The sequence below is a fragment of the Lacerta agilis genome, chromosome 9 (genome assembly GCF_009819535.1).
Source record: "Lacerta agilis isolate rLacAgi1 chromosome 9, rLacAgi1.pri, whole genome shotgun sequence".
Lineage (NCBI taxonomy): Eukaryota > Metazoa > Chordata > Lepidosauria > Squamata > Lacertidae > Lacerta > Lacerta agilis.
Genome location: NC_046320.1, coordinates 27,445,060 through 27,467,717, shown reverse-complemented (window position 1 = coordinate 27,467,717; position 22,658 = coordinate 27,445,060). Strand labels below are relative to the sequence as shown.

At 39.3% G+C, this 22,658-nt stretch overlaps 1 pseudogene; it reads right to left on the bottom strand.

Annotated features, from left to right (window-relative positions):
* Window positions 1–21,811: 21,811 nt before the first annotated feature.
* Window positions 21,812–21,941, bottom strand: LOC117053530 (annotated as a pseudogene).
* Window positions 21,942–22,658: the final 717 nt, after the last annotated feature.

Genomic DNA, 22,658 nt, shown 5'->3' with positions numbered 1-22,658 from the left:
ACCACAGCCATTCAGTTAATGTATGATGTTCTTCCTGGTTTTGACAGCACTAGATTGAAATGCCTGAAGGGCAAACATACCTATGTAACACTGTCTTATGCTGCACTAGTGTAATTGTCAATGTATGTTTCTCAGGTGATGGCTACATCTTGAACTATATTTCAGTACTGATCTGCATTATAGCACAGATGCACAGAGATACAGGCGCAGCACAGAGAAAAATCAGATTTAGGTATAATTTCTGTTCTCGCTTCGTATCACATGCAAGGTTTTGTCTCTGTTTGACGGTTGCTTTCCTATACCGACAGTGTGAGTCATTCTATTAATAATCTGTGCTTGCACTGCCACTGGCAAACCAAGGAACTAAGTGATATGGTGGCACAGTGGAAACAAGAGCTTTTAATCACACCAGCATTCTTATCTGGAGGGAAAGAGACGAGGCCCATGTCAGATGTGCTGAGGAATAAAAGGAGGGCTGGAGCAAGCCCACAGAGGCTTTTATAAATCGAGGCTCATTTTCAAACTGGGCTCTGAAATTAATGAGGAGCCAGAGGAGTTGTCTGACAATTGGGGTGATGTGTATATATGCCAAGGGACTTTGGGGAGCTATTCCGAAACCAAACATATTGAGCTGTTCTTCATTGTTTTCTGTGGCTAGCACAGTTCTAATAATTCAAATGCTTCATCATAGAGAATAATCAAGTTGTTCTCATTCTCCGCATTCAGCTGGCCTTTGTCTCAGCTGCTTGATTGTATTTGGGCTATTAAGGCTTGCAATTTCTGCTCTTCTCTTTTAGTTAAATGGTCTCTCTGTTGCCAGGACACGTGGCAGTTATTTCTGCTTCTTCCACCTTTTCCATTTGCCAGCCTTCGTCCTGTCTCAGGTGTGGACTGATTTGTACAACTATATTCCAAGTAAAAGACTTGGCAAGGGAGTGTTCTGGTAAAAGAGCGCTCTATATCCTTGTGCAGGCAATGCACCAGGGAGAAGGCAAGTGCTGAGGGTATGCACATGCCAACCTCATCCCCATCTCTGTCCCCCACCAGCCTGTTAAACATGAGTCTACTCATGTGTAGGTCTACTCAGGATTTCTGCAGGATACAGTTTGCAAAGGCAGTGTGCATGAGCATGTACACCTCATTAGATGCTACTGTTCAACAGAACTTGTATCATACTTCTTTTTTTGATTGTTTTAGTTTTAGTACCTCATAAAATGCAACATTAACCCAGTGCTAAAATGCCTATGGAAAGGTTGTGTGTGTGTGTTCAATTTTAAAATCCGAACTATTTAAGAGCAATTATACAAATATTTAAATTTCATTTTAAAAATAGGTGAAAATGCATTTTGGTGCAATTTGAAAGATTAATTTTTATGCCCCCACATGAATTGAAATCTACCCAAGGAGCACTTTTCATTCCAGGATTTACACAGAAGTAAACCTACAGTTAGGGATGGGTGGCTGTCAATATTAGTTTCTCTTATTTTTCCAGTCTTATGTTCAGTCCTACACATTTCTACATTACTTTTCAATTAAAAAAACCCCAAACAATTCTCATGAATGATCCCCCCGCTATTATACATATTTGTATATGAAATTTTGTATACAAAAGCAAGAAAGTGCCTTTCTTCTTCTGACACACCATCCATAATTTTATTTAGGGACATTTTACCACTCTGAGACACACATGAACTAGGCTTTTGGTAGGACCCCCCCCCCCCCACACACTATAACTGTCTAAGTCAGTTTCCTAGTTTCGAATATAGTGAGGTAAAAAAAAAAATGCCCCATGTGGTTTCTCAAGCAAAAACTGATTCAGGGAAGCATATTAAACTCCTGACACAAAACATATGGCATTCTTTGGGACATTCTACTATATGTTAGAAGTCAGCGTGGGGTAGAGAACTACCCTATAAAACTGTCTATCTCAGTTATAAAAGAAGTTTTCCTAGATGAAAACTGTGTAGGGGGAAAATGGCATTGAGAAGAAAGGCACTAGTGAAGGTATGCTGAAGTAGTGGTTTATTGATAGGTTCTCCTGTCTGATACATCACTGCACATGTCAAAAGCACATATTTTGGGGAAAAAAAGACTGAAAAGTAGCGTTCAGAGGATTTAAAGCTGGGGAGATAGTAAGAGTGTTCTGTTCTTCACACACAAACGCAGATGGCTATGCCCCTTCTCACTCCTCTCATGCCCCCTGCCATTCCCCTCCCCCATATGTTCTGCCAAATGCAGCGGTTCTTTTCAAGGATACCAGGGCAAATAAACAAAGCAGGTGGAAGATGAACCAAAGTACCTTTATTGAAGAAAACAAAGCATACATACCTAAATAAACATGTCCCCAATCCACTCCCAGGAGCCCCTCAAATGGGTAGCAAGGACACACAAACAGACTCACAGTACCCTCACCCTGGGTCTGTGACGAGGCTCTCTCTCCCATCCCACATGTCTGCCTTTTATAGAGAGCTCTCTTTTCTTAAAGAAACACCCACACAGAAGCTAAGTTTGGGGTGCGGCTCGGATATGGGGAGAACTCCAAGACATGCCACTCTATCTCCTCATGTCAATATCTTCTGGATTGTTTCCCATACACCATATTAAACCCCTGGAGCTTTCCACTCCATGTAACTGCAAACTTTCACCTTCCCAAACCCCATTTCTGAAGCCACTTTTCTATTCTTCAGCCCTGCTTTGCACCCCAGTTTTCATCTTTACCCCATATCCATGCCTCCTTGCCCACCCTTTTGTACAGCCCTTGTTGCACATGTTCTATTCGTTGTTCTCAAACATCTGCAAGTTCCAAGTCTTTCAGCTTCTCCATCCTTGCTTTTTTCAAAACTTTGCTGTTGTTTCAAACCACAATTTTCCTGTGTCCCTCATTTCTCACTGTACTCAAACTTCTTCCACTCCCATTTCTCACCTGCCTCATTTGAGATAGCTAATGCAGAATCCTGAAATATCACATTATATGCAGATACTTTTACTCAAACCTTTGCCATTTTCTAAAACTGCATTCCTCTCAGTTTTAGTCACCCCTCCTTTATTCAAACTTCAGCCATTGTCTGAACCACCACTTTGACCCTCTCAGTGTTCCTCCTCCCTTCTTGCTCCTACACCATGGCCACTGCTTTTGTGCAACCTGCCTTCTTCTTTTGCTCCCCTACGCCACATGGACTAATCCAAGATTGTGATGAGCCACTACAATTCCTCCAATGGGACTGCATTATGACTTCATGGAAATACGGGATTGTGATGCAGTTCTACAAATCCTCTAAGGGTGGCTTAACAATGGCAGCATTACATTGATAAGTAGATAGGAAATGACAGTGGTACCTCAGTTTTTGAACCTAATCTGTTCCAGAAGACCATTCAAGTTATGAATTGTTTGAAAGCCGAAAAACACAATAGCCGACAGCTAGGCCTCAGGATCTTGCAATCAGTGGAAGCCGCGTGGCATGTTCATAAACCGAAACATTTACTTCAGGGTTTATGGTGTTCTAAAACAGAAATGTTCGTCAACGGAGACATTAAAAAACCGAGGTACCAGTGTATATACATAACAATCAGATTTTCTGCAGTGGAAAAGAAAGCTGATGAATAACAAGGTAAACTAATGAAAACAATCATGAAGGTGCCCTGTAGAGATTGTTTAACCAAAGCATGCTGATTACAACTAGTGTAAAAGCACCCAGGGACTGCAAAAACTTAGTGAAAGAGGGAATTTTTTAAATTTTATTTCTTGCATTGCCAGGTGGACAACAAATACAAAATGGTTTATTGTTCGATCATTTTATGACTAGATGGCCTGTGTTCAGTTACAATTCTATATGCTTGGTGAAACAAAATTACTGAAGAAAAATATTTACTTTGATAATAACCACTAACAGGAATGAGAATAAATTCAGAGTTTACATTTATAATACTAATTATCCTGCTGCTCCACAGTCTGCCCTACAAAGACACCAGTTAGATGGTAAACTATCGGTAAACTATACCGATAGTTCTAGCTATCATTTTTAAGAGAAAAGGGGAAAAGCCAGAAAGGCTAACAAGACAACTGCAAGGTTTCATGTTTTTTAAGAAGCATTTTTTTTTTTTTACTCAGGAGTAACATGAAGATCAGTAAGAAGAACAAAAATGTAGCTATTTGGAGTTTAGAAAACAAAAACAAGGTATTCTAGCCCTACAGGGCATAAAGAATGATAAATCTTTGGCACAAAGAAGGCCTTTTTAATTTAATTTTCTTTGCAACCTAGGGCTTTATTTGATTTATATTATCTTGCCCCAAGGAAAGGCCTTAATTATTTCTGATTTATTTCCTTCATTCCTTGAAAAAGGGTTTTCTTTATTGTTATTTCCTTTCCTTTCCTTTTTCTCTAGGCATACCCATATTTTTTTCTTGTATTTCAACCATTAACTTTTATTGGGGTTTTCCCTGTTTAAGATGAAATATTAGGCTAAAGAACTTAGGTGTTGCTTGGGGAAGTATCACACAGATTTCAATGGGAGATTCACCCCAAAATATAAGATTTGGCTCATTAGTTTTTCTCCCTAATACCAATTAATCCCCCCTCTCCATTAAGAGCTTTATGTATTTTACTTTAATTGATGTGCTCTGCTTCAATTCTAGAAGTAAAAAGCTCTTCATGATTAATATAGTCTCTCTTATCCTTCGAGTTATTTTATTTAATATATATTTTATGTGTATGTGGTATTTTTCTTAGCAATAAAAGAAGTTTTTAATCTTCAGTTTCTAGGTTCCATCTATGAATAATACTATTTTAAATTATGAGAGAAGCCAGAAAGACTTTAAAAAGATGGATTCTTCATTTTGAGACTTCTGAATGCCATTGTAATTACTTTTGACATGACCTGCTTTTAATGTGATACTGGATTTGACTTGAAGATGAACCTAGCAGAGAGCACAATGGTGTTAAGAACAAGAGCTGATTAATTTATGAAGAAACACCATGTGGTACAGCTCTTTTTGGATCATACCATTTAAAACCTGGAAGTGGGGAAACCATCTGCTGCACAGCTACATTAATTTTTGGACTGGGGCAGCCTGACCACTGTTGTCTATGTGCTGGTAATCTCCTCATCTATGTGCTGGTAATCTCCAGATTTGATTACTGCAAAATGCTGTATGTGGGGTTGCCCTTGAAGGTGATCCAGAAACTGCAACTGGTGTAAAATCTGGTGGCTGGACTGTTCACTAGGGCAGAATATCAACATAATAGTATTCTACTGCAGAAAGAATTGCACTGGCTGCCAATTGGCTAATGGACTATGGTCAAACTGTTGGTATTGATGTACAAAGTCATTGGAAGCAGGCTACGTCAAATATGACCTTATCCCCTACATACCCAACCAATCACTGCATTCTGCAAGAGAGGGCACCCTGCAAATACCACCCTATCAGGGCATCTGATCTGCATGATGCCAGAATTAGGCTTTAGTGCTTTAGCACCTATAACCTGGAACTCCCTCCCACTGCATATCAGACAGGTATATTCTTTTCCGCACCTGCTAAAGAAACACCTCTATCAACAAACCTTCTAAGATCTTTATCCCAATTGGTACCTTTCCTGAAATTGAATTGATCTTCTGTATCCACTGTTGTTATTTTAATCTGTTTATATACTTTCATTTTTATATATGCAATTGTTTTAACAGTTTTTTATGTATGCAACTCTTTTATATATGTTATTATATTGCAAATCACTTCAGGATGCCTCGTAGGAAGCAATTCATAAATGAAATGAATATTAATAATATGTCTGAACATTCCCCTTGTTAGAAAAAAAACCCCATTGATATGGAAAGCTATCATATTAGGAACTAGGATTTAGCCTGTTATTCTCCTTGTTGTGCAAGGTTTCAAACTACCATGAGACATTTTTTTGTTTATTTTAAGACCCGCAATTTGATAACTGCTGTAGGAAGTGTTATGGTCACCGAAGAGCTTCCAAGCTATTCTGAATCAATTAAATTTCCTCTCAAAATAAGATTAGTAGTGGGTATAACTGAGTAGAGAGCCATGTGCACTAGGAGGTTGGGGTGGGGTTTGCAAATGTGCTTCAACCTTCCACCCATGAATTCAGCATTCACATGTTCAGGCAAACACCTGAACATCATTTCTGCATAATCTATTTCCTTTTGTTATCCAAGTCGTTGGCTTCTTTTTCATACAGCATTCTCATACTATGTTTGGCGCTTTGGACTTGGAATAAGAGATTTTATCTTCTCAGAAATATTTTAATGTTTTACAGGCAGAAAAAAATGAGCAATAAATAAATAAACCTTGATACTCCAAACAGAGAACTTCATTGCTATGGTGACATGAGAGGTTTTTTTAGTTTGCATACACCTGTATATTGGACATAGGCTTTCTATTTTTCTGAGCAACTGAATATAAGATATCTGCAGTAATTTCTTTAGGACAAAAGAAAGCCCTCTATTGGTTCCCGCCTGGCGCATAGTTCATAATACTCAACAGGATATGTGTGTCCTCAACTTTCATCACCCCCCCCCCCGGATCTTAATAATTCCATTTGGATATTGATAGAAAGTGTTATTCCCTTTATATAATCCTGAAGAGTCCATGAGAATGACCAGAGAGAATAGGAGAGATAAATAAAGAAGCCTTCTGTGAGAGTAAAGCAGGAATAAAGCATTTTTCAAAAAAGCGTATCGGTGAGAGTTACACAGGAAAGATGGCCATTAATCCCATGAATAGCATGTTGTCACCCTAATGGTTTCCTGCTCTTTTCATACCAGAGCGAATCAGGATATACAAAAGGATATGTACATGTTCTTCTTACTATCCATAGCTTAGTGTCTTGAGCTACTAAGAGAAAATAAGGAGCAGCAGAATTTATACATGATTTAGACAGAACATCTTGGCTCTTTCTATGTGCCCTCAGGTGAGAGCAGCAGCTGAAATTTTCAGGGGACAAAAAGCTCTTTACTGGAAAGTTCCCACTTTCTCCAAGGTGACCGTGTTGGTCTTGCTGTAAGCACAACTGAGGACCAGAACTGATTACAGCTGGACTTGGGGGGAAATGGCTTAAACTACACTATTCTTCCCCATTACTCAGGAAGTTTATAGACTTTACAAATAGCAATGTTATTTTGGGAGAATCTTGAGATTCCTTACTCTAATCAAGCAGATAGGTACTGCTTGGTTAGCTACCAGATGTTTCCACTCAAAAATGGCATCTGTCAGAGAAAATTTGGTCATCATGACAGGTCATGAACTTTTCATTAAAAAAAAAAAAGATGGGTTCTGGGGGCATTTGCACTTCCATTTCTCATTTATTCTGAATATGACTCAAGAGACCTTTTTAACCAGGCCTTTGGTGGACCCGATGGATATCCTATACCCTTTTAAAATGCAGCTCTTTTTTGGGGGGGGGGCGGTGTTATTGGCTTATTGTTTTTATTTTGATTATATATATTGTGATCTTTTCTGTGAACTGCCCTGAGACCTCCGGGTATATAAATTAAAAATAATAATTATATATATATATATATATATATATATATATATATATATATATATATATATATATATATATATATATATATATATATAATGTTTAGTTGCACCTTAGAGACCAACTAATTTTTTTTCTGGGTATAAGTTTCTGTGTGCATAAATACTTCTTCTGATACACGGAAACAGAAGTCACCAGATCCTTATATATAGTGGGAAGGTGGGGTGGGGTTTTTCTCAGAAAGGTCGTAGGAGATAGGTGATTGACTCAGTGGGTATGGTAAACCTGTTGATGACTGTTAGTGACTGCAATTAGTCCTAACTTATTACTAAATTCAGTTACAGGTGGGTAGCCGTGTTGGTCTGCCATAGTCGAAACAAAATAGAAAATTCTTTCCAGTAGCACCTTAGAGACCAACTGAGTTTGATCTTGGTATGAGCTTTCGTGTATCTGAAGAAGTGTGCATGCACACGAAAGCTCATACCAAGAACAAACTCAGTTGGTCTCTAAGGTGCTACTGGAAAGAATTTTCTATTTTGTTATGACTAAATTGAAAACTATGGAGAGACCTGGTCTGAATAGAGATATTGGATTCTTGTCTCATTACATATGCTAAAGTTATTTTTGGTCATCTGCATACTATCTCTTGCTTTTTTCCTGTAGGACTAATTGCAGTCGTTAACAGTCATCAACAGGTCAACACCATACCCATTGAGTCAATCACCCATCTTCTATGACCCTTCTGAGAAAAACCCCACCCCACCTCCCAATATATATAAGGGTCTGGTGACTTCTGTTTCAGTGTATCTGAAGAAGTGTTGGTCTCTACGGTGCTACTGGACATTTATTTATTTATTTAATTTGACTGTGTCAGACCAACACGGCTACCTACCTGAATAATTAAAATGTTAGGCCTACTTGTATTATTACTGCTGCACACAAAGATTGTTAATTCCTTTGCCCTTCGCTTCTCTATAATTATGCTCTTGCTGTCTATTAAAATGCATGAGGATTATAAAGAACTAAGGCAGGACTCAGGAGTACGCTAACTTGTGGCCCTCCAAATGCTGTTAGATGCCAACTTCCATCTCCCCCAGCTGGGATGACCAATGATCAGGGATAATGGTAGTTGTACCCAAACAATATCTGGAGGACCACAAAGTAGCTATAGACTATGTCAGGGGTGGCTAACTCCCAAGAGACTGCAATCTACTCACAGAGTTAAAAATTGGCAGTGATCTACCCCCTTTTGGGGGGTTCAGGTCAAAGTTCTTGAGCTTTTTTAGGGAGGAGGAGAGCCCTGTTTTAGAGGGGTTCAGGTAAAAGTTGAAAGTTGTTAAGCTTCTTTGGGGGAGCCAGTGATCTACCTGTGATCTACCAGTAGATCACGATCTACCTGTTGGACATGCCTGGACTATATTCATCTATAGACAAAACTAGGTGCAATACAAAACAGTTTACCACACAGGTTTCTTTTTATGTCTCATACAACTAATTACTGTGATTGTCAACTCCCAGCCACCAATGAATGCATAGCATTTCAAATTTAAGCCTTTGTATAATCCTGCATGCACAACAAACTCTTATATATTGTATATAAAACAAACCTTGCCTCAGTAAACACATTTTAAAATGTGGTTTCTCCATAGGAACAGAGAAGATGGGTGCCATAAAAATAGGAAAGGGTCTTTAGTACTAGAATATCAAAGACCAACGTTACTGAGCTGAGTTGAAAAAAGCTGTGTTTTGTTGATTATGCCTTAGCCTTGACTACAGCTACGACATACAATGAGAGTAATATGGTAGAATAAATGGTATACTTCGAACTGTGAGGACTCTTGACTGCTCACACACATGTTTGTGTGAATAAATAGGAAATCAACACAGCAGGCGACAGGACCTATTCTATACTTTTCTGTGAAATCAGAAAAACTGTACAGCTGGCAGTTTTTAGAAGGGAGCATTCAGAAATGTGACACCCACCTCTTCAGTCTTAGGTGATGAAGTCCATCCTTTTGCATGTGTAGTAGACTAGACCTACCCAGTTGCTATTGTGAGAGTTCAATGATACACAGCTTGACTGTAATTGGGGGCTGCGGGGGGTTGTTAATCTGTTTAGAGAAAGGGATCTACATGAATGGATTCCCACCACCGCCACCCCAGCTCATCAGAGATGAAGTCCACCTGAAGAACAGCATGATCTGAAACATGTTTCCTGTTAAATAAGTCACACTGAGTTCAATAGCACTTACTTCCTGATTAATTTAACTTGATCAACACTGATTTTAGAAGTTACATAAATCTTTAATAGAAATATTATTAAAAATACATTCAAAGGCTGTTTCAAGCACACATAGCAGCTAGACCATTTAAATGTTCCAAAACATAGTTCTTCCTTTATGTAAGCAAGGGGGCAGGTATAATCAATATGGACAAAAAAAGGTTTGTGGTATCTTTTTTATTTCAAACGATGATCCTGTGAAGTGCATCATTGCCATCTGTATTTAACAGAAAGGGAATGAAAGTTGAGGACAGTGACTTTTTCCAAAAGAACAATGAGGATATACCGATAATTAAACAAACAGGATTTAAATCAATATCGCTGAGACCCAAATAGTCTAACCAGAGCTAAAATGTACTTGGGAAAATGTGGGAATATGTTTTTAAAGGTGTCTTCTGCACCTGTTTGTTTGGGTTTATTTTAGGTATCCTTCCGCTTTTGGGAGAAAGGGTAAAAGATCCTGCAGGGAGTTTCACTGCATGGATCCCTCCGCGTTTGGGGAAGCGCAGTAAATTAACCAGTGTAACGGTCAGCAATTAGTTTCCCGCCCAAAAGCTAACACAGTAACAAGGTTGTGATTGGTTATTGCATTTGTTATGACGTTGTTTGATTGTTCAATAAATAGCCTCCGCTCTCTGTAGCGTGTGTGGAGAACGCGCGAGACAAGCTAGAGAGAACATCGGTGCTTGGCAAGCTAAGAGAGAAACCAAAACCAAAACCAGCTGCACAGAGCAGTTGAGAGCTTCTTCACCAGACTGCAGTCTCCTTGTGTTTATTTCGTTTTATTTTTTAAAGGCGTTCTTTTGGCTGTCTAAGTTTTGGCCGCTATTTAGTTTAGTTTAGCTTCTTCTCCAAAGACCTCCGGAATCTTTGGAACCTACAGACCTCTGCAGAAAAACCTTCAGAACTCGAGGCAACCTTTAGAACTCACAGCAAACCTTTAGATCATAGCCAGTGGACCTTCTCGTGATGTAGTGGGAGCAGGTTTCTCCAGGATTACTCGTCGTCCCATCTGCTGGCTATCCCCACAGGAAAACAATTCCAAAAACAAAACCCCTTCTTAACCTGTATTTGATTTGGAAAAAAGGAAAAGAATTTATATTCTTTTAATTTTTGTTTGTTAGTTTTGTTTTTAAAACAATCCCAGTTATGAATGCTGCTGGGGATTCAGGGGGAAATAGTGTATAAGGTATGGGATTTGCTATCTTGTATATGTAATATAATTACTTAAGCAATTCGCTCAACATTGAATTTTAAAATTAAAAAATGGAGCATGTTGAAAATGTGAGCATTGTGTTGGATGTGGGTAGGTGTCTACGCACCAAATGGGAGTAAAGTGGAGTTTTTTAAAAGGTTGGAGAACAAATTAATGGAATATATGGGAAAAAGATAATTATTATAGGGAACTTGAATGGAGTAACTGATCCAGAATTAGATAGAACAGTAAGTAAAAAGAAAAAAGGAGAAAATAAATTACCAATTTTTTTTTAGATGATGGAAAATCTAGAAATGATTGACTCCTGGAGGTATAAACATCCTATCCTAAAAAAATACACGTATTTCTCTATGTACACCAAACCGCAAACAGAATTGATGGAATATGGATCCCCAAAGAGTTAATAACAAGAATAGAAAAGTAGAAATACAACCTAAGATCCTGGCAGACCACAATCTGGTAGTGCTATTTCTAAATTAAAAGGACCAAGAACCCAATAAAAAATGGAGAATGAATGTCTTTTTATTAAAAAATGAAAAAAATAGTTCAAGGAGCATGTAAATTAATGAAAGAGTATTTTGAATTAAACGGCAATGGTGAAGTGGACCTTAAAACAGTTTGGGATGCTGGGAAAGCAGTGGTAAGAGGTTATTTCATCCAGCAAAATTTGATAATTAAAAAAGCTAGAGAAAGAAATAAAGAGAATTTATTGGAGGAGATAAAGAAGAAGGAAAAATTATTATATAGAACTGGGAAAAAAGAAATTGATCAGGAAATTAAAATCTTAAGGACAGAATATGAAAGCATAATAGACCGAGAGATGGAACAGCAAATTCAATTTTGGAAATATAAGAATTTTGAATGGGCAAACAAACCAGGCAAAGTATTAGCCTGGCAGATAAAAAAGAGGCAAAACAAAAGATTAATAAATAGATTAAGAGTAGAAAGGAAAATTATAGACAAGCCAAACGAAATTATGATTTTTTTTTAAAATAAAATGTTATATTAAAAAGAGGAAGTTAAAGATCAGGAGATAGATGAATTTATAAAAAGTCATAAATGACTCAAAATCCCTGCAGAAAAAAATCAAATTATTAAATGAGGAAATTACTATAACAGAAATAAAAGAAACAATCCATGGAATGAAAAAAGGGAAAGCACCTGGGCCCGATGGAATCCCAATAGAATATTATAAAAGTTTAGAAGAAATAATAGCAATACCATTAAGAGATTTGATGAATAATATTTTAGTGAAAGGAACCATGCCAGATACACTAGACTGACAGATATTCTTTCACCATTTGTTCATGCTTTGCTGTATCTGTGCCATATTCATTTGTGAGCGTACCTTTTTGACTCTAAGCTCTTTGGGGCATGTTCATTTTGAACTCTGTCATAAAGTTTTAAAATTCAAGTGAGAAGAACAGTTTCTGTTGGAAAGAGCGAACAAGTTTCCTAACGTAGTAGAATGCATTTGAGACAGAAGCTGTCTCATCAACACAAGGTATTTGTTTAAGAAACTGCTAGGATTGTTTTGTCTAGTTTCAATTCTACACAATCAATCCAGCCAACAACACTGAGAATAGCTTAAGATTCATGATTGCTTTGCCCTCTGATATTACATTTTAAAAACAAGCCAGATCACAGGGACCACAATTTTTTAAAAGTGTATATAATGTGCTATGTAGAAATTTCAGCTTTATTACCGCATACACTTGTGTATAAGCCGACTTTTCCAGCACATTTTTAATGCTGAAAAAGCCCCCCTCGGCTTATACTCGAGTGAGGGTCCCCAGCATAGGCTGTCAGCGGCAGAGGAGGAGGACGAGCAGCCTGAAATCAGCCCTTTTGGGCTGCTCCTTCCTCCTCCTCTGCCTTTGCCTAGGCTTATACTTGAGTCAATAAGTTTCCCCAGGTTTTTGTGGTAAAACTAGGTGCCTTGGCTTATATTCGGGTTGGCTTATACTTGACTATATATGGTAGTTAAAACTAGTGCTCAGCCAAATTTCATAAGCTTTTTCTTGGGGGGAGGGGGAGGTGAGACCACCCTCATATATTAATTTTAGGGGATAGGTGATTTTCAGAATTGTGTCAAATATTATTTCTAGATATTAATAGGCATGGAAACAACATTATGTAATTTCTAGGGAAATTGCTTTCCAGAAATAGCCAGGAACAGTCAAGCTAGCAGTTGAGTGAGTAGTCTTTGCTTTAAAAAGAAGGGAAAAGAAGGAAAACCCTTGACCCCCAAGCCTTTTAAGCTTTGCTTGTTTAATCTAGATGCTTCACTGAAGATATAAGGAATAAGTTTAGAGATGCCAAGTATTCTCTGCAACCACTTTTATAACATCATTCACCCACTACAGAAGGAGAGGATATCTAGGCTTATTTTAATAATTTTGGCAGGGTGGAGCATTAAATTAATAAAATTAGACAAATGCCACCCATTATGTGAGCCACAAGAGCAGCAAATAGCCAGATTGCACAGTGGAGATGAGATAAAATCAGACCATTTTTTTATTGACAGCAGCAAACAGGGTAAGGGTTGGCATGGCATTGGGGACAGGATCAGTTTATCATTCCACAAACCCCATGTTGATTGAATGGGTCTGCTGGGTTTGGACTGCACCAAACCTGTTCCATGGGAGTCGGCCACTATTGAACAAGTGATATCTCACTGGGCAACCAGGGTACAGATTCCAACCTGGCAGGTACCTCAATCTGAGCTTGGGGGTGTCGTAGTCAATCCTCCCCTCAGGCCCATTACATGGGGCACCCATACTATGTTGATCCTGCCCAATGCCATTTCCACCCTCAACAATGTTCTTCCACCTATCAAAGAAGGCCATAATTTCACTGAGGGAAGGGTGAAGAAAGAAAAAAACCCAACCAATTGCCAATCAAATCGAGAAAAAGAAAATGCATTTTGGCCCTGTCAAGCAGTGGCCCAAAATTGCTAACACAAGTGTGGGTGGGCAGGAAGCTCTCAATGGCCCTGAGTTTCAGGGGCAGCAGGCTTATGTAGGCTTTGCCCTCCCCTTCGCAAGGGCTCATGGGGCAGCTTTTCCTGCGATCCCATCCCATAGGCAAGATTCTGGGCAAAACCTTGCCCACCATTTTGCTGCTATCAGTGGGGCCCAGCACAACTGGGAAAAGGCACCCCCTGCTCATTGGGTGCAGAACAAGTCATGTTGCAAAAGTGGAGTCAATGAATATTTGACATACCTTTAGTTTAAACTTATTACTTACATCTTCAATGAGAGATGCAGCTTAAATGAGCCATTTGTTTTCCATTGGTAAATAAGGAAAACATTAATTTCAACTTCAGAACTTACTGTCAGAAGAGGAAGTAAACATTTTATAGACTGGAGTGTGTGAGTGTGTGTGTGTGAGAGAGAGATTGAATTAAAATGCTGCTGGTGATAGAGCTATAAATAAAAGATACAGTTAATTTGTTGTTCAAATTACTGGAAACGATCCTGCCGGGGGCACTGCACATAATTCCTTGCTTGAGTGACAGGGTGTTAATGACAAGCACTGATGCATTTAAATCAAAGGGCTGTTATCCCTTTATACCACCTACCAGGACAGCGTCTGCCTCCATGGCCTACTCCAAACCATAATTTGTTTTTCATTGACTGACTTGATGTTAACGACGAATATTAACCATAATGAATCACCTTTCTGAGCCATGTGATTTATACATGACCTCTCTCCAAATGACATTTAACATTGGGAGGGGGAAATAACTAAGTTTAAAAGATATATATTTATGTTTGCTGGGTTCTTTTGATGTTGTTGAAGCACAAGCACTTTTTTAAAATTGTGTTGTTTTAATTTAGGAAATGAATGTATATTCAATTAACCAAGCAAACCAAACGAACACACCTTTCAGTTTAACATGTTGTATTTGGGCTTTTCACGTTCACTCAAGCTCAACAATGCCGGGAAATTACAACCTTTGACAGACATGTTATTTAAACTCTACCTATATGATATGACATCCTATCATGTGGTTGCTTCCAGGTTCACTACTTGGAGCTGGCTAGCTGGTGGACCTAGGAGTGGGGCTATCCATGATGATGCCTAGTGCCAGTAGATAACTGAGAGAAATCAGTGTTACTATGAAAGAAATGCCTATTTTCTGTAAAGACTCTAAGGGGTGAGGGATCTTTTTCAGCCTAAGAGCTACATCCCCTTCTGTGCAACTTTCTGAGAACCAGTGATGAAATTTGACAGTGGTAGATGGGATGACCAGAGGCATTATCAAAGTTCAAGGACAAATTCCACCCATGCAAAAACACTAGGGGTGTGACCAATGAAGGATGTGACCTGGAAAGAGTTCCAGGAGCCAGAAAACTACTGTAGTCCTGAAGGACTCCAATTGGCCCCTAGGCCTGAGGCTCTCCATCCCTGCTGTAAGCATTGCCCTATTATTCCATGTAGTACCAGGTGAATAGAGGTACCATAAATGCCCAGTTTATGGTACCTCTATGTTGTGTTTTCATGCATGCACTGGATTGTTTCCTGTTAAGTTAGAGGATGATTAGAGAATGGTTCCTCACTTCAGCCCTCTGAATGGATTTAAAATGTGTGACTTTGCCCTGCACACACTTCAAACATGGTGTACCTTGCTCCTTGTTCAGTATCTGGATGATATAATATAGTCAGGCAAAGCATGACTGGCCCTAGTGCAATGGTTTTGAAAGAATTATCCTTACCTTACCTTATTTTCCCGCTATGCAATCTCTAAGCAATATATATAGGTTTCTTTTTGATTTGTCCTTTTCTGTGTTGCTTCTCCAGTTATTCAAACTATAAGTACAATTTATTTTCAGAATTTTGGGGGCACTGCTAAACATAGTTTTCTTTTCATGCCATCACAATCTGGAGAGAACAGCCACAGAGGATTGAAAAGTTTTACAGAGATGCTGTAACTTTGTGGATGTAGGGGCATGTTCTGATTTTGGAACACAAGTCAAACAAGAGCATATATCATTCCTCTCTCGAGCCTTATACACAACTTCATTTTGTTTTCAGTGGATGGAAGTAATATGATCCAATAGAAAGAGACAGCAAGTATTGAATCTGATTTTTATTGTAGTGGATAGAAGTAATATAAAAACTGATTTTTATTTTAGGGGTTTTTTTGTACCTAGAATCACACAGTGAATTCATTCTGCAGATTATCTTGCTGGCTTAGAAATATCTGCACCTCATATTTGAAGCAGGAAGCAGCAAAAGAGCAAGGAAGTTATAGGGCCTATTTTAAAGGTGTTTACAACACTCTTATATCACACGGATTGTTTGGTGAGCACATGCTGCCTTGTGATAAGGTATTGGCTTTTCGGAAACCAATGATGCTTTTTTAGAGGGCTCTTTCTTTCTTAAGCTCAGTATCTTAGCAAGAAAGAATAAATGTAGAAACTTGGTGCATTTGCCCTATCTTTTTTAAAATAAATAAATAAATAAATAAATAAATAAATAAATTTCCCTTGTATCCTTTACTGATATTGCTAGGGTATACAATGACTGGATGTTCATCTAGATTTGGCACTCACCTGTGAATATCTCATGCTGGATCTTGGGATGCTTTCATATGATACACTAATTATCTAGAACCAGCTAGGAATGGGAAGTCCCCCACCACATTCTGTTTGGCTCCCATTCCCATGTCTTTGCTTTGGTTTGTGTCTGCTTTGCCCATCTTTTGATTTTAGCTATGCAACTTGTGCTCGTTCATGTAATTCCCTCCTCTCCTGCCCCTCCCTCCCAAACCCATAAAATTCTATGTGGGCAATGTACATGAATGAAGTGTCTCTTTATGAAAAAGAGTGAATATTGGGTGTGTGTCCTGAATCAACCAACCCTTCTGCTGTTTGATTTTTTGGCAGGATAAACCAAGGTTAAGGATTGGCTTATGATGTACATCAATTTGTGGTGACCTCCCAAGTTCACAATTCTGGATGCACTATGCCTCATCTGTCCCCATCTGGGTGTCCTGGCAGAAGGACCTTACCCTAGAACCCTTTAATGGGATACCCTGATTCACTGTAGCCAGGGACGGGGGCATTGGGTTGGCATCCACATAGACTAAGGATCCAACCCAATGCCTTATCTGCCATCAACCAAAGACTTCCATAGCAAGGTCTTATGCAGGGCCTGCCTGCTTAGTCTTGGGCAATCCTACGCATAAAGTGTCAAGTGTGTGGGGAATTCAGCATTGACTGAGGCTGAGATCTGGGTGCGGCTGGCTTTTATAGTACCTCGCTATAGCCTGGGAATAGTTTTCCCTCTGGCCTGCTCCCTAAACTTCACTCTGAAGCTCAGCTGCAATTGGATGCAACTGTGGGTGGGCCCCAGCAGCCAGCATACCCAGTGGAGGAGCAAGTGATGTCCTCCTTTGGCTGCACTGAAGCCAATGGCCATGACAGACCGCAACTACTGCTCCACTCCAGCTGGCAGCATCCATTGATAATGCCACCATAACTCTGCTGCTGATGCTCAAGCTTGCCTGAACATAGTACCCTCTGAGGCTCCAATCCAAAACCACTCAACTGGGACTCACATCTGAGTGCACATATATAAGAGGACTGCCGTGTAAACCACACAAGAAACCTACGGGGGGAAGGCTGAGCTGCTACCCACAAACAACCTGCTCTGTGAGTGTAATGATGGATCGAACCCAGGTTATCTAGGAGACCAATTTGATTCATGTTTATTCTAAGAGTAAGCCCAGATAAAGTCACTACAGTGGTACCTCTGGTTGCGAACGATTTAGCGCTTCTGCGCATGCATGAGTGGCGAAACCCAGAAGTAACCCTTTCCGGTACTTCCGGGTCACCGCGGGACGCAACCTGAAAAAACGTAACATGAAGCAAACATAACAAGAGGTATGACTGTATCATGTTTTCCCAAGTGTCCTTCAGATTAGATCCTCTTGTGCTGCAGTGACTCTGGATGCAACCGACCAATCATATACTCCATAGTTCCAGCTGAGGTTCCACTAAAATCCAGGAATTACTTCAGAACTATTCTGTGAGTTGCAGTCTTGCTCCCCAACTATGTGAAAATCATTCAATGATTTCTGGAGATATGCAATATTTTTTCATTAATGTTATTATATACATAGCTCAACATAGTACAATGAAACAGATCACAGGCTGAAGATGGAAGCAGAAAAAATCCAATCCCACCATATACATATATTCTCTCCCTGCCACCACACACACATACATCAGTTCCTCAGGGGCATGTATGTGACTTATCACTGGTGTACATAGTTACCATAGTGATTGATGGTTTACTTGATTAATGTGACGTATGTAACTAACAGGCATTTCCTTGATATTACTGGATGCACAGATTTGAACTATCAACACCCAGGATTCCAAAAGGCCCAGATGAACACATTTTGGATGTGCATTTTCATTAAAAGGCATGGTAATTAATTAGACTGTATTAGGCAAACATATTCCTTACTAGCAAACATGCTGTGATAATCTTTGCTTTGAGATTCTGTTCCTTCTCTTGGTACATTTCCTGTGAGCAGAGAAAGATTTCTGAGAACGTTTAGAAATTATCAGAGGAAAACCACAGTAGGAGTTCTTCAAATTGTTGAAAATCTGAATGTGTTGAGCTATATAACCAAACCATATGAGGGAAGACAGGTTGCTTTTTAGGAGAATAGAAATGATAATCAGACTGTTCAAGTTCACAGTGATGGACACAACATGAATTCTCTAAGGTCATTTTACTGAAAAGATCTAATCACAGAAGTTTTATCATTTACATCCACCATTCCTCAAACATCATCAGTTTATAAAATACATGGGTAAAAATTTATTACACCAAATAACTGTAATTTTTATAATTGTATTTAAAATGTTTCTTTGTGTTTGTAAAGCTCCTGAATGTTCATAGCAATATAAATGATTATCTTTGGCTTTCCACATGTTGTTGGATTCCAACTCTCACTATTCCCAGACAGCATGGTCAGTGATGATGGGAGTTGTAGTTCAGCAAAATTTGGAAGCTCACAGCTTCCCTATCCCTGTCTTCCATGGTAAAGTTGTTAGAAACCTTAGTCACTTGGAACAACTCTGCTAGAAAACTACTTGAGGGTGCAATGGTGGCAGAGAAATGGTGGCAGTTTCTTTGCTGCCATCACTGTGACAAAGTAGGCTTTGTGAGCTTTTGTGTTTGGTGCTATCCATTGCAAGACATGTGCCACTTGTGCTCTAGTCATCTTTCAGCCTATTTCATCACCCAATTGCCCAGGAAGCCAAGAAGATGCTTGGTGTCAGGAATAAGTCAGCTCCAAGCGAAGGGTTGCAGCCAACTGCAGAAAGCAGCCAGGAACAGAGAGGCTTAGATGTTAGTCAGGCAGGGGAGAGCTGGCAGCTGCAGACTTTGGCTCTTCTTGACCTTGACGGGCAGGCTGATAAGGTAGTAGCTGAGAGCAGGCTAGAACACAGCCAAAGCTCAAACAGGCATGAACAAAAAAACAGATAGTATGCCAGAACAGGAAGAGGTTGGAGCTTATCCACTAAGTCTGAAGAGTCAGCAAATGGGAGGGCTTCTAGATAGGAAGCAAAACAAGAGACATAAGGGTCGTAAGTTCAATATCTTCTGTCAACGCTGGAACAAGTCTTCAGAAAGGTCATATTTAGTAATGATGCCAGAGGCTTTGTTAGAGCCCTCCGGAGCTATCTGTTTGTTTTTGCAATAAATCCTCCTTTTTAATTACCTACGCTTACAGTGTTATCAAGCTGGGAACCTGGACTCCTGACACTTGGGAATGATTGGGTCAACAGCCTTGCAATCTCACACTAAGCCCACAGTTTGACAGAAGCACCAACCATATCAAGCTGAGAGCATCTAGGATGCTACTAGATTACGCAAATCCCCAAGAGTGGATTTTAATGGGTACACCACCCCTGCAGAAGGGAATGGAAAATGCTGATCTAAACCTGAACACAAAATGGTCTGACCAAGAAAAAAGGCTCAATCCAGAGCATTGATCCCTTGATTCCTTGAAAACACCAGGGAATTCTTGACTAGGGCATCAGCTTGAGACATGCAGCTGTACAAAAAATGTACGGTGTATTGTGTAGGGAGTGAGTGAGCACATGTTCATTGGTAGAAATTGCATATATTACATATATTACAATTTATTTTATTAGCATTTATGTCTCTTTAAAGTAAATGCCAACCTGCTGAGGTTTCCAGACTGATTTTGTGAGTGCTCCCAAACTCAAGATAGACCACTGATTATTAATAGCTGCCTAAATGAGTTGTCCAGAAAGTGAGGACTGTTGTGTGGAATTCAGCTATACATAGAGTTGCCAGGTGCCCCTTCAAGACTTTTATTAGATTCAAATATGCTTTGTGAATGGTGCATTCAAGGATATACTGTAGGCCATTCTCCATTGAATGTGGGCATTCACAAATCTGAGATTGCCAGTGTTAGATAATGACATTACAAGTAGCAAAAAAGTTTTTTGCTAGTTTGATAGGAACTCCCTGTGTTGATTTTAGGATGAGAGCAGTTGACAATAAAGTGCTTTTCTAGCATGAATTAAGAAAAAGAGGTATACAAATTTATAGCATATATGCTTCATTTATTTGTTTCTTGTTTCCATAAAACATACACAGAGAGAAAGAGCTATCCTCTCTGAAGTCAGCTAGAGATCACATTAAGGAACCAGCATTATTAAGCCACTTTGTGTTTGATTCTGTGATCAAAGAACTTGAGTGCAGTGTGGAGCTGTTTGCTTTCTTTACACCCCAAGCTTCAAATGTGGACTCCAAGAAGAGAAAGATAAATCCTGACAGTAACAATGGCAAATCTTTAATGGCACTCATTAAAGTCAGCATTCTTTTTTTTTTTTCAACAGGTCAGCTTGAAATTCTATTTTAAGACCAAAATGCACTTAAAATTGCCTTTGGGCTATTTGTAAGAAGTACTTCCAAAATGTATACCTCCTCTCCCCTGTTGTGCTGCATAGAAGGCAGAGTAATTTGTTCCCTTAGTTCCTTTAATTCATATGGGAATAACCATTTAAAAACAGAACTGGAGGCTCCTTTGATCTTCAGGTATCAGCTGGACAATGCTCCAAAAGTACAGCAGTCGAGGAAGTAAGTGTCCAATGAAAAAGCCTCAATTATCATAAGAGCTGGCCCTCAACATGCTTTTACAATCGCAGATCCTTTTGTGCTCCAAATTTCAACTTCCATAATACAGAGGTGCTTAAAGCAATTATTTATGATGGGATTACCTCATAGTCATTTTCGGCCCAGCACATGGAGCAAAGTTGCTTTCTCGGGCTGAGCATTGCAATCCAGTTGAATGGATTTTTTACCTCCCCCACTTGTCTGTTTTAATCAATGAAATATTCTCTCATGAGAGATATTGCTGTTCCTTGATTGCAGTATTTCTTGCTTGCATAACTCTCCAGCAAGGATGGAAACAAAAGCAAGACTAGATTCTCGAATGCAATGTCTCATAGTATTTACAGAGCTGTGTTTATTCCATGATCGCACTGCACCAAGGATACAATTTAATGTGGCACATGAAATTCAGCATTCTGAGAAAGTTCAGTTTTATTAAAGAAAGCCAGTCAGGCTACAAAGAAAGGCTTGAAAATGCCCTGGCTACATCAGATGAGCAGTGCAAGCCTATATCTATCTACTCACAAGTAACTTCCTTGGAGTTCAGTGGAGCTTACTCCTAGATAAAAAGGTACACAATTGCATCCTTAGTTTCAGAAAGTAAGCTGCGGGCATGCATTCATTTTATTTATTAAATACAATAATTATAAACCACTCTCTTGTAAAATATCAGGGTGGTGTACAGAAATACAAAAATAAATGTTCCTCTCCATGGAAATCTTTAGTAAACGGCGACAGATTTATATGATCTGAAGAGAAAACACGGTATCCCTCTGACAAGGTATTCCTTATCAATTTAGAACAGAAGCAACATTTCCCAAGAACTTCATGTTCTGAAGCTGACCACAAAGTTTACCTGCATTGCACTACATGGTGCAGAATGTCAGGTTCTGTTTTGTTACTGATAAGTAATAATTTATGTGGCACACTAGCTTTTAAGAGCTTGTGTGGTGTAGTGGTTAGATTATTGGACTAGGACCAAGAATACCAAAGTTCAATTTCCCACTCAGCTGTGGAGGCTTTGGGGAATCCAATCCCTCCCACGGTAGCAGCCAAGAAGCAGAGAAACAATAAAAGTTCTTACCACGTAATTTATTAATATTCACAGAGAGATGAAGAAATGCAGTCTTCCCTAAATAATGGTGTTGCTCCATGTAAAATCCCACTCCCCTATGTCTCTCCTATTCTACATCACCCCTGCATCAGCTAATCTGAGCTTTCTGCCTCTGAGGTCTCTGTTCTAATAGCCTCAATGTCCGCCTGGTCCTGGGAGAGGGGTGGTCAGGAATGTTTTCCAAGGACACTGAGTCTGTCAGCTGTCTCTCTCCTGGTGCTTCTTCTTCCTGCTGTTCTTCTTCCAGTATTTCCCAGCTTCTCAGCTCTGAAGCCTCTGAACTATGCTCTTCTGCAAACCACTGTTCTAAATCTATACTGTCATCCTGTTCTCAGGAAGGTTCAAGAGAAGGGGGACAGTCCCCATCATTCC